The sequence below is a fragment of the Montipora foliosa genome, chromosome 6, assembly GCF_036669935.1.
Source record: "Montipora foliosa isolate CH-2021 chromosome 6, ASM3666993v2, whole genome shotgun sequence".
In the NCBI taxonomy this organism is placed as follows: Eukaryota; Metazoa; Cnidaria; class Anthozoa; order Scleractinia; family Acroporidae; genus Montipora; species Montipora foliosa.
Genome location: NC_090874.1, coordinates 41,749,043 through 41,759,042, shown reverse-complemented (window position 1 = coordinate 41,759,042; position 10,000 = coordinate 41,749,043). Strand labels below are relative to the sequence as shown.

General features: G+C 38.8%; 1 pseudogene; it reads left to right on the top strand.

Moving 5' to 3' along the window:
* The first annotated feature begins 1,064 nt into the window (after positions 1 to 1,064).
* Positions 1,065 to 10,000, top strand: part of LOC138007390 (5-hydroxytryptamine receptor 4-like) — a 10,433-nt pseudogene continuing 1,497 nt past the window's right edge.

Below are 10,000 nucleotides of genomic sequence, written 5' to 3'. Positions count from 1 at the left end.
CTGTCTTCTGTGGTGTATCATGGTTGGAATGGTGTTAAAAGGGGACCTATGTCCTATATTGTTGATTCCACCATGTATGTGTTGATTTACTCAGTAAGTACCATGTATGTGTTGATACTTACTCAGTACTTAGTAAGTAAATAAAAAAAAAATCTCTGCGTCCCAGAATGTAAGACGCCAAGAGAGTTTTTCAGTTTGAATAATTAATTGCCTTGAACGACCTTTATAGTGCTTGTATTCCTGTTAGGTGAACACCAGTTCAAGAAATACTCGTTGACAGCCTCTGAGAGGACATCTTTATATTAATGCATTTGAAATCAACTTATTTGAATACCGCCGATCGATAAGCCAGAGTGTGGAGATTACAGCTGATCGAGCCTAAAAGCTCTGCCACTGCCGGTTGGCGAGCCGACTACAAACTAACTCCTTGAGCCAACCCTTCCCGAGGAAGGTTATTTTTAGGAACAGGTTTTTTCCCGCAAAAAGTGTCATATCTCTCTTAACTGTTTTGAGGGCGAGCTGAATTTCCCAAGGAAGGCGATTTATAAATGAATCTACTCGGGAAAAGGTTGACTCGAGCTCCTTGGCCAAGTATATGAGAGATATAAGTTCCTCTTGATGAGCTCCCGGTCGACATAATTCAGAACAAATTTAACGCTAGTTTTGGTTGAGAGGGAAAAACGGGAGTTCCCGGAAAAACCTCTCGAAACAGCATTGAAAAACCAAAAAAAATTTAACCCACACAGTTGGAATTAATCCTGGGACACGCTGACGGACAGCAATTGCTCGCACCAGTGCGCCAACTATGCTCTGAAAACTGAAGCTCGCACAGCTTTCCTGACACTTTTGAAATAAATTCCTGTTAAATTCCCAATCATTAAGCATTTGGCAAAACCTCCTTGAAAAGCATATTTTACAATTCAATGGTAATGTAAGAATAAGGTACTTCTCCAACAGATGCATTCATTCGCAAAATCATATATTTTTGCAATACCGTGACAGGGCCATGTACTCACCCGTCTCTACCTCCAGATCTCCAGCAGCAATACCTTTGTGTTTTTTGGCCCATTAACTTTGTCAGAAACAATATTTTGTCATTGTTGAACAGATGGATGCATTTGCTCTATAAAATAAGTTTTTTTTCTTGCAATATCGACCACAACATACAAATGTCTGGCAGGGATACTTGTGAGGTTTCTCGCCTCCAATAGGAACAATTGGCGTTAGTGCTGTAGCAAATCGCAGCTTATTTCAGGTAAGCCCTAAATTCCGAAAACTGATTAACACTTCATCTTTTTTGTTGAAAAAGTGCTAAAGGTTTTAAGACGTATATGCCATATCTAAATTTATGAAAGAGAAATTAACTTTACTTTATTTTCTCTTAAAATAGCTTTAGGTCATATGTTTATATGAAATATCTCAATTTCAGAATTTTAGATGGATCAAGACTAGGCAGTGAGTTTCTTAAGCAAAACTGAAGCGATCTTCTCTGCTGGGATGCGTATCAACTGCTAATAAAACGGGCATTTGAAAGCACCTTTAATTAAGTCGATTTATAAATATGTTTCTGCCATGAAAATAGCAAGCATCGAGTTAGACTGTACAACACAAAAGAAGATTACAACCGTGATTAAAAGAGATGTTGCCTGGAAATCAATAAAAAAATGGTAAAGTTGGGTCCGCTGCGATAAATGGATAGCGAACGAGATAAAATTAAATTTTATCTGTTATGAGAAATTTTCATTTTATTCCAGAAGATACCTGATTACTCAAAACTAAAAAAAAAAAACGTTTGCGAGCTCCCTTGCTAAAAAAAAAAAATTAACATATATATTCAATTGCATGTCAAATGCGCTTGCATGTAATTCTTTTAAGAAGCAACCAAATATGTGGTTTAATGCAGTGTGAAACAGATTAAATTTAGTGACAAATTTGATAAAACTCATTCATGGGTGAAGAAATCGGTTTCTATCGAATTTCCATCCCACGTTGCCCAAAAAATTGTTGATAGTTGACAAATGAGCTGGGTAGAAAATGACCTTTCCCTGAAAAGCAAGTTTTTATCTTGTTTTATGGCATATTTGTTTTAGTTTTAGAAGCAAACATCTGACATTTGTGCCTTGCCTGCTCTTTCAGTTTACAGAGGTGTCTTTTTATTACTTTTTATTTGATTGTCATGATAAAGGCGAGTTTTTTTTTAAACCAGGTGCTTTGCATGGAATACGTGTTTATCCGGAAAACGTTTCGTAAATGTAAACTTTCAGGTCTAGAAATTAAATAAAGATGGAAGGCTTGTCATAATACGGAGTTTTTTTTAGTCAAATTTCTCCGACTTAAAGCAACATTCTTAATTGAATTTTTGATTCTTTTTTGTTCTGATAGGCTTCTTTCATGATTCTTTTCAAAATGGGCACCTGTAACCGTCGTAAGCTACCAAAGGACTCTAGTCTTTTTACATCTCTAAACTGGCTTGAAACATTTAATTAACAATTGTTGGCCGAAGGCGAAGTGATTATCCGTGAATATTCACCGAGACGAAGTCGAGGTGAATATTCACCGATAATCACTGAGCCTGAGGCGAATAATTGTTTTAGTACAAATACACAGGTGATTATTTCAAAAAGAGAAAAAAAAAAACATTTCAATGCGAAAATCATCTTCACTTACAGTGGCAAAACGACTACTGGCAGCCTTTTTGTCCGTCGAGGTGATTATCGGCTGATAATCCGATATAGCGAGCCAATGAGAGCGCGCGATTTTGTATAATCACTTGTGTATTTATACTAATACATCTTATTCGATACCAGAATTATTAACTAACATTAATTTTTGAACGTGAAAGGTGCAAAACTCTTGATTAAAAGGCAAACTGACCTATACATAGTGAAATTCGTGGACCACACGCGTTGGAAGTCGAGTCGGGGAGTATCCTTTTGTCGTGGGTTGATGGAATACGTGTTATCCCGAAAAACGTTTCGTAAGCGTAAACTTTCAGGTCTAGAAATTAAATAAAGAATGAAGGCTTTCATAATGATACGGAGTTTTTTGAGTCAAATTTCTCAGGCTTAAAGCAGAATTCAAACACTCGAACAAATATTGAGCTCTCATTTTCTTTGGCAATAAAATTGGATTCAATGTTGTTTCTAAAGTTTCATTGGGTAACAAAATAAACCAGCAACCCTCGATTCTAGCAACATCAATAAATATTCACACCGCCATTTTTGCGCGCCATATTACTAACTTAAAGGCAACAGAAACAAACTCTCTGGGCCATTCGAACGGATCCGAGCGGAGATAATTGCTTATCTTTCTACTGCTTTGGCAGCTTTTATCAATAGTGAAGAGGGCTTCCACGATTCTCGACTTTTAATCCCTAGACAAAAAATGTTTCTATATCTCTAAGAGAAGCGGGACTTTATGAACGGAATAAACATGATACCTTTCAATAAAACTACATATTTTATTTTGATATGCCGGTTATACGCAAAAACAAACTGGACTCGGCTGGTCGCCGCTGCAAACTTTACGCCGACCAATTGTCGCGTTTCTTGTACACAAGGGACATACTAAGTATCGCTATGAAGACAAGGGCTTAATTCGTAAGAACACTCAGAGCGTCAGAGCGTCATTGAAATCGCTGATTATAAGCCCACAATCTATTGATTCTTTGTAAACCTTTGCCGAGTACCTACCCGTGATGACAAAGAGATATGAAAGGCATGATTTAAACCGCAGAAAAAGCACGTTGAGATTTTTAATCCCATCACGGTTATGAACACGAAAGGAAAATTCGGACGGAGCTCTACCAAGTGAGCCAAGCCAATTGGAAGTCGATCATTCAATAGCAATAGGGCTTTATTTGTGAGTTCGTACTGAACCCGAAAAGGATTCGTACCACCAACCGGTGGGCTCAGTTGGTCGAACATCAGGCTACTGGGCAGGAGGTCGCAGGATCAAAAATCTCCGGCTGGATCAACCCTCGGGGTCTTTCAACAACGGAGGAGACGTCTGCAAATGGTTGGACTTTCTAGTCTTCTCGGATAAAGACGATAAACCATAGGCCCCCTTCTCACAACCTTCAATGTTCATAACACTGTGGTTCGAATATAAATAAAACGATAAAACCATAGAAACCCTTCTCACCTTGTGTGCTTCAATGTTTCTGATATTCAATTTGCAAAGTGGTTCGAATATAAATAAAAGAACACACACACACTATTGCCAAAGCGTATAGGGCATGGAGTTCCCGGTGTCGTGGTCTATCCTCTGTGGTATAGCTAGAACCCGGAGCCGTAAGTTCGAATAATGTAAAAGGTTGATTGGGCTTTACCTCTCTAATTAAATCTCTTTAAGTATCGTATCTTATGTGGATCATATTTATGAAAGACACTGATATATACATGAACAGTGGAAAGAAGCGATACATACCCTTAAGACCAGCTGTCCTGTAAAGTACAAGTACAAAGTATCTCAAAAATTATGCCACACGCTCTGTGAAAACAGTAATGTCATTAGAGAGCTTTAGACGAGTACAAGCTTTGACCACGCGAGGTCTGGTACTAGTATCCAGTCCAATTTTAACTTTAGATTGTAATAATGTACCCTGCAAGTAGAGTCTTCTTCGATCTTCCAAGAAAAATCGGGGGAGAGGGGGGGGGGGGGGGGGGGGGGGGGATCAAATAACTGTTTCATTACACATTACTCAGAGAAACCCTAAAAGAGCCCCTTGGCGCCCCTATCCAGTACTACAGTGTGCGTGATCCAAACAAATTCTCTAGAAATCAGTTGGTTGCTTTGGAGATTCTTAGCCACTCAGATTTGATATGAAAAGTACCGTATTTATTCGATTAAGCGCTAATAAGCCCACCCCACCCTGAAGGTAGAAAAAAGTTTATAAGCGCCCCACCCTCGAATAATCGCCCACCCCAAGGACAATATCGCCTGGCATCCATCCAGCAAGCCCTAACAGCTTCTCGCGCGACTGACCCATTTGCTGACGTTTACGCTGTCGATGTCGAGGAGGCAGCGCCAGAAAGTTAACTTATTGAGCTGAGTGACCGGCAATGACATTGAAGTTGATTGAGAATTATGATAGCTAAAGAGACTTCTGTGAAGACCGAACAATGAGTTGTTAGTTCTGAGCATAGTTAAACCGAACAATGAACAGTTACAATTTATATGCTTTAATATTTTTCATGTTTTGTTACAAAATAAACTTTTTACTTACTGAAAATGGTGAAAATTTAATAAGCGCCCAGCCTCGAATAAGCGCCACTTTCGAATGAGCGCCCACCCTGAAAGTCCAAAAATTAAATAAGCGCCCTGTGCCCGGTTGTTCAAAAGCCGATTAACACTAATCCCGGATTAAAAATTAACCAAGGAGTTTATTTCTCTACTCCCAAATGCTGTTCAACGCTGATATTCGGCAAAAAACTTTACATTAGAAGAAGTCAATCCTGAAAAACAGAAAAAAGCAAAAGAAACTTTCACCAAAAAGTTGAAAACATGAAACAAAGGTTTACGCTAATCCTGGATTAAGTTAATCCGCTTTCGAACAACCGGGCCCTGGGCGCTTAATCGAATAAATACGGTACATTAGAAAAATGAAATTTTGGCAGCAGAGTTCCAGTTACTTTGTTCTGACGCCTTGCAGCTGAGCAATTGGTGAAAATTGACTAAAGGTCAAACAATGGCTTATTTGCTCTGAACGATTCTAGCTCGGAGAACGATTTGTCGCCGTGATGCGAAAGCACTCGGAACTGTATAATATTATACACCCCTGTCGTTTTCCAGTGACTATAGCTAGTAAAAATGGATCTTGCACCGAAGCAAATTAAAATATAAATTTTGAATACAGGAGAGAGATGGAGCACTCAGAGAAAAAGCTCCGTTGTAGAATAGAGAAGTAAACAAACTCAAAGCAGCTACGAAAACTAACAGCACCAGCTGAAAAGTAAAAAAAAACCCTTTATTTGCAGTCATGGAAAGGAACAACAGTAACCCAACTCTGACGTACGATTCCAAACCTACGTCCAACAAGGATCTCGAGATAGGCCTTCACGTGTTGTTCGGTTTGATTGCAGCAGCCTCCTTTTTGAGCAACCTATTTTTCTGTGTCGTGCTTGTCACCAAACGGTCTTTGCTGAAGAAACCACACAATATTGTGCTGTTTAGCTTAGCAGTGGCAGATATGCTGACTGGTGAGTTTTAAATAAGGAATTTTCCTCGTCATATTTGAAATGTAATTAAATACGCTTTACAGCACATTATTGCTGTCCCCTAAGTCTTCAAGACTGTTACTATGATCCTGCAGTTAACACATCAATCAGGAGAGGGCTACTGGTCAAGTTCAATTAAGATGCCCCTTTTATTCCAGTTACGGTGCACTTAAGGTGGGAGTAAACGTGAATTTGAATGGCATTTTTAGCGGTTTAAAGAAGGAATAAAAGAAAGAAAATATTTTTGAAACAGTAACAGACAGTTGCCCCCAACCAAATGCAACAGCACACCAGGTTGGTAGGGGACTGTTTGGGTGTCCATATATCAATTTTTAACTTCAAATTCTAATTTTTAAACTACATCAAATCTGAACTATTTCTTTAATTTCTCCAAATTTTACTACTCTTTTGAGAAAAGCTATCTCCTCCCAAATATACCGAAAAATCGCCAAAAAAATTACAAAACACTCCAAAACATTTATTTGTGTTATGAGCATAAGGTTTTTTGTATTGCTTGAAACGCGAACGAGGTATTTCCATGAAACCGATTTTAAGCGGCGTGAAAACAGCTTTCAGGTGTACCCCCGCCTTAAGGCATTTTGTGTGGTCCTTGCCAGAGTTACATTTCATAGAAGTGGGTTTTATCAACTGGATTGAAATAGTAAATTGACCCACATTTAAGATTCAAAAGCTGACGTTTTGCGCGTTAGCCCTTCGTCAGAGCGAATTGGCATTTTCACTCTGACGAAGATGACAGCTCTCGGGTTTCTTTACGGTGGTCAATTTACCATATCAACTTCGTTCATAAACACACAATGTTCTTTGTTTCATCATGCACTTCCCCACTGACGCAGCACCACGAGTTTCTTTAGAAACTAAAGCCCTTTACCCCATTTGATTTCAGCTTATTTCTTGCCTGTTGACTTCTGTTATTCAGCAAGTATCTAAAAGAGAAAATAAGCTAGGATAAAATCATTTTAGCGGAGCTCCGCGCGCGCAGAGCACCCTTGGACCCTTGGTAAGAAAATGGTGCCGTACGCGTACTACGGTGCGTAAGTCCACCCCTCCATGTCTCTGTGGTGCAACCCACGTGTTTTGGCGGGAAAATTTTTGATATTGGACATACATGTTATTGTTAACTGACACCTGTCAAAACTAGGTATCCGCTGACCAGCATCATCCGACCATATCGCAGGCTCAAGTATAGAGCTCATCGGATTCGGCTTTTTAAAAAACGTTGACCGCTGACCAGGTACTGGTTTTCGCTGGATCGCAGGCTCAATCCACCTTAACTTATTGTAAGAATAAACAACACTGGAGCTCCGCTTTTTACGTTTGGCTAAATCTGTATATTATGGTTTTACGATAAGGATCAATCATACTGCTTTTTTTCTTAATCTTTCTTAATGGCAATGGTGGTGAATTTATATAGTGCATTTTCTATTAATATATTCAAATGCGCTTTACAAGCAAGGGATCTATGGGTGAGATCGGACATCAGCATATATATATATCTCATACCCATACATATATATATATATATATATATACATATATATATATACATATATATATATATATATATATATATATATATATATATAAACAACTGTTAGTGAGTCTCTCAGGCCAACAAAGGTTTGTCACCACGTCAGGAGGATCTGCAAGATTCCTAGTCCAAACCTCACGACATGAACGACTGTAGTGAGTAAAAAGGAAGCGAGGACGGACAACTTCTGACGTTAAAAAGTTAAAAAATTAAAAAAATTTACTAAAACGTTTCGGTCAAAGACCTTCTTCAGTTATGACAACTTTTGAATAAAAACGAAACTTAAATAAGATTTAGGCGCTAACAATTACACAATACCAAGTGACAGCTGTCAAAAAAATATATAAGATTGCAAAAAAGAAGAAGAACAAAAAGTGGTGCTAATTTGTACATGACAAAAACAGAAAAACAGAAACAGAAACAGAAACAGAAACAGAAAAACAGAAACAGAAAACAGAAAAACAAAAAACAGAATTTGTTACAATTAGTTTCCTTTCCCATAGTGTACATTCCTACATGATTAACCGTTCTAAGGCCCCTTTTCTTGGATTTCGTCAGGCCCTTAGGTTTTAGCTGAACTCAAAGGCCCTGGCCGGGAAGCTCATTATGATTTATATTGTTTAAGGGCCCCTCTAGGGGTTTTGTTAATTTTTTGCTTCGCTAATTTAGCTTTTTTGTCATGTACAAATTAGCACCACTTTTTGTTCTTCTTCTTTTTTGCAATCTTATATATTTTTTTGAGGCGTATGTGAGGCGGCCAGGCAGAATTTATGGCTAAATATATAGCTCTACTGACATAATTTGGGGGACACTTTGTCATTAATTGTCTGTATTCCGAGACACGAGTGATGTTCAAGTTGGGGAGAATAGCAAGGGGACACTTTGTGACGCTTATTGAATCTATGTTCATCTATTAGGAGCATCTTTGAACATCAGTCTGCTTCATAGACTTCATGAAAATGGCTTGCTGTGGTTCGCTCCCTTTTGCACACTTTCAGCATGAGAACTTATGGGAAATAAGCGAGCCTTAGTATAAATAAATACCTCTTACTAACCGAGTTTGAGGTCCGTACTGTAAGTTACGGACCGAGCTTTTTCCCGTTGATTTATGGCCCAAGCGCGATGCGCGCGGGGCCATAAATCAACGGGAAAAAAACGAGGATCCGTAACTTACAGTACGGACCGAGAAAACGAGGTTAGTAAGATATTTATTATATCTCTGAGGTTAACCGGCGCGCGGGCAAGGAAACTAGTCAAAGTAAAGCGGAAGGTTCAACTGCTACAAAGAATGCCGTGCCAAAATCCCAAAAAACTAAATCTTCTTGGCTGTTAAGTTTGAAATAGTTGGTTGCAAGATTCAAACAGTTTCCAGTACAAGTTTTATGCAACAGAAATGACATGAAAAACTTGCTAGATGATGTTTTGTCGAAATTTTAAATTTAGCGGGCTGTACAGCGGGCCGTACTGTAGAATACGGCCCGCTAATTTAGCCAATTACAGCGCGCGTACTATCTGAGAGATATAATAATATACAAAACCGACCCGAATCTAACTTTAACCTAACGTTATTGCATGCCTCTTAGAAATTTAGACTTAATTCTGATTAACGACCCCTTACATACAGGGATCCTTCCCGCTCCAAAGAGGAAACTGGAAAAGCTTTGACTTATAGAAAAAGCTTTTTGTTGCCTAACTGGATCATTATCTCTAGAAGTACCCAGCTACTATTGCCGATGACATGGTAAAGGCTATAACACCAAAAATGATGGCCTCCTCTTAACACTTTTGTAAACTCCAAGCTTACATGTCCGGTTTTGATTGGTGCATGTCATTCATTTTTCAGGGGTCTTCCTCATGGCTACTCCAGGGTACGTTATTCCACAGTCGTATTACCTAGTCCCTTCAGGATTACGCGGCGAGATTTTCTGCCGTCTGTTAGCAAACCGCTATCTTCTATTCCTAATGGGAAAAGTGTCTCTTCTTCTGGCAGCGTGCCTCGCTATTGAACGTTGGTATTGCGTACTAAAGCCAACGCAGTATAAAAACAAGTTTAGCCGGAAAACGTATCGTCATCTACGTCATACTGATGTTCATTGTGACTTGCATTTTATCGATGAATAAGTTCTTTGAAAGCAGTGTCATTGGAAACAAGTGTGACTCCAAGAAAGCTCCTTACGGAAAGCATGGCACTCAAGCTTTTGTACTTGTTTATTGTTTGGTGGCATTTTACGTC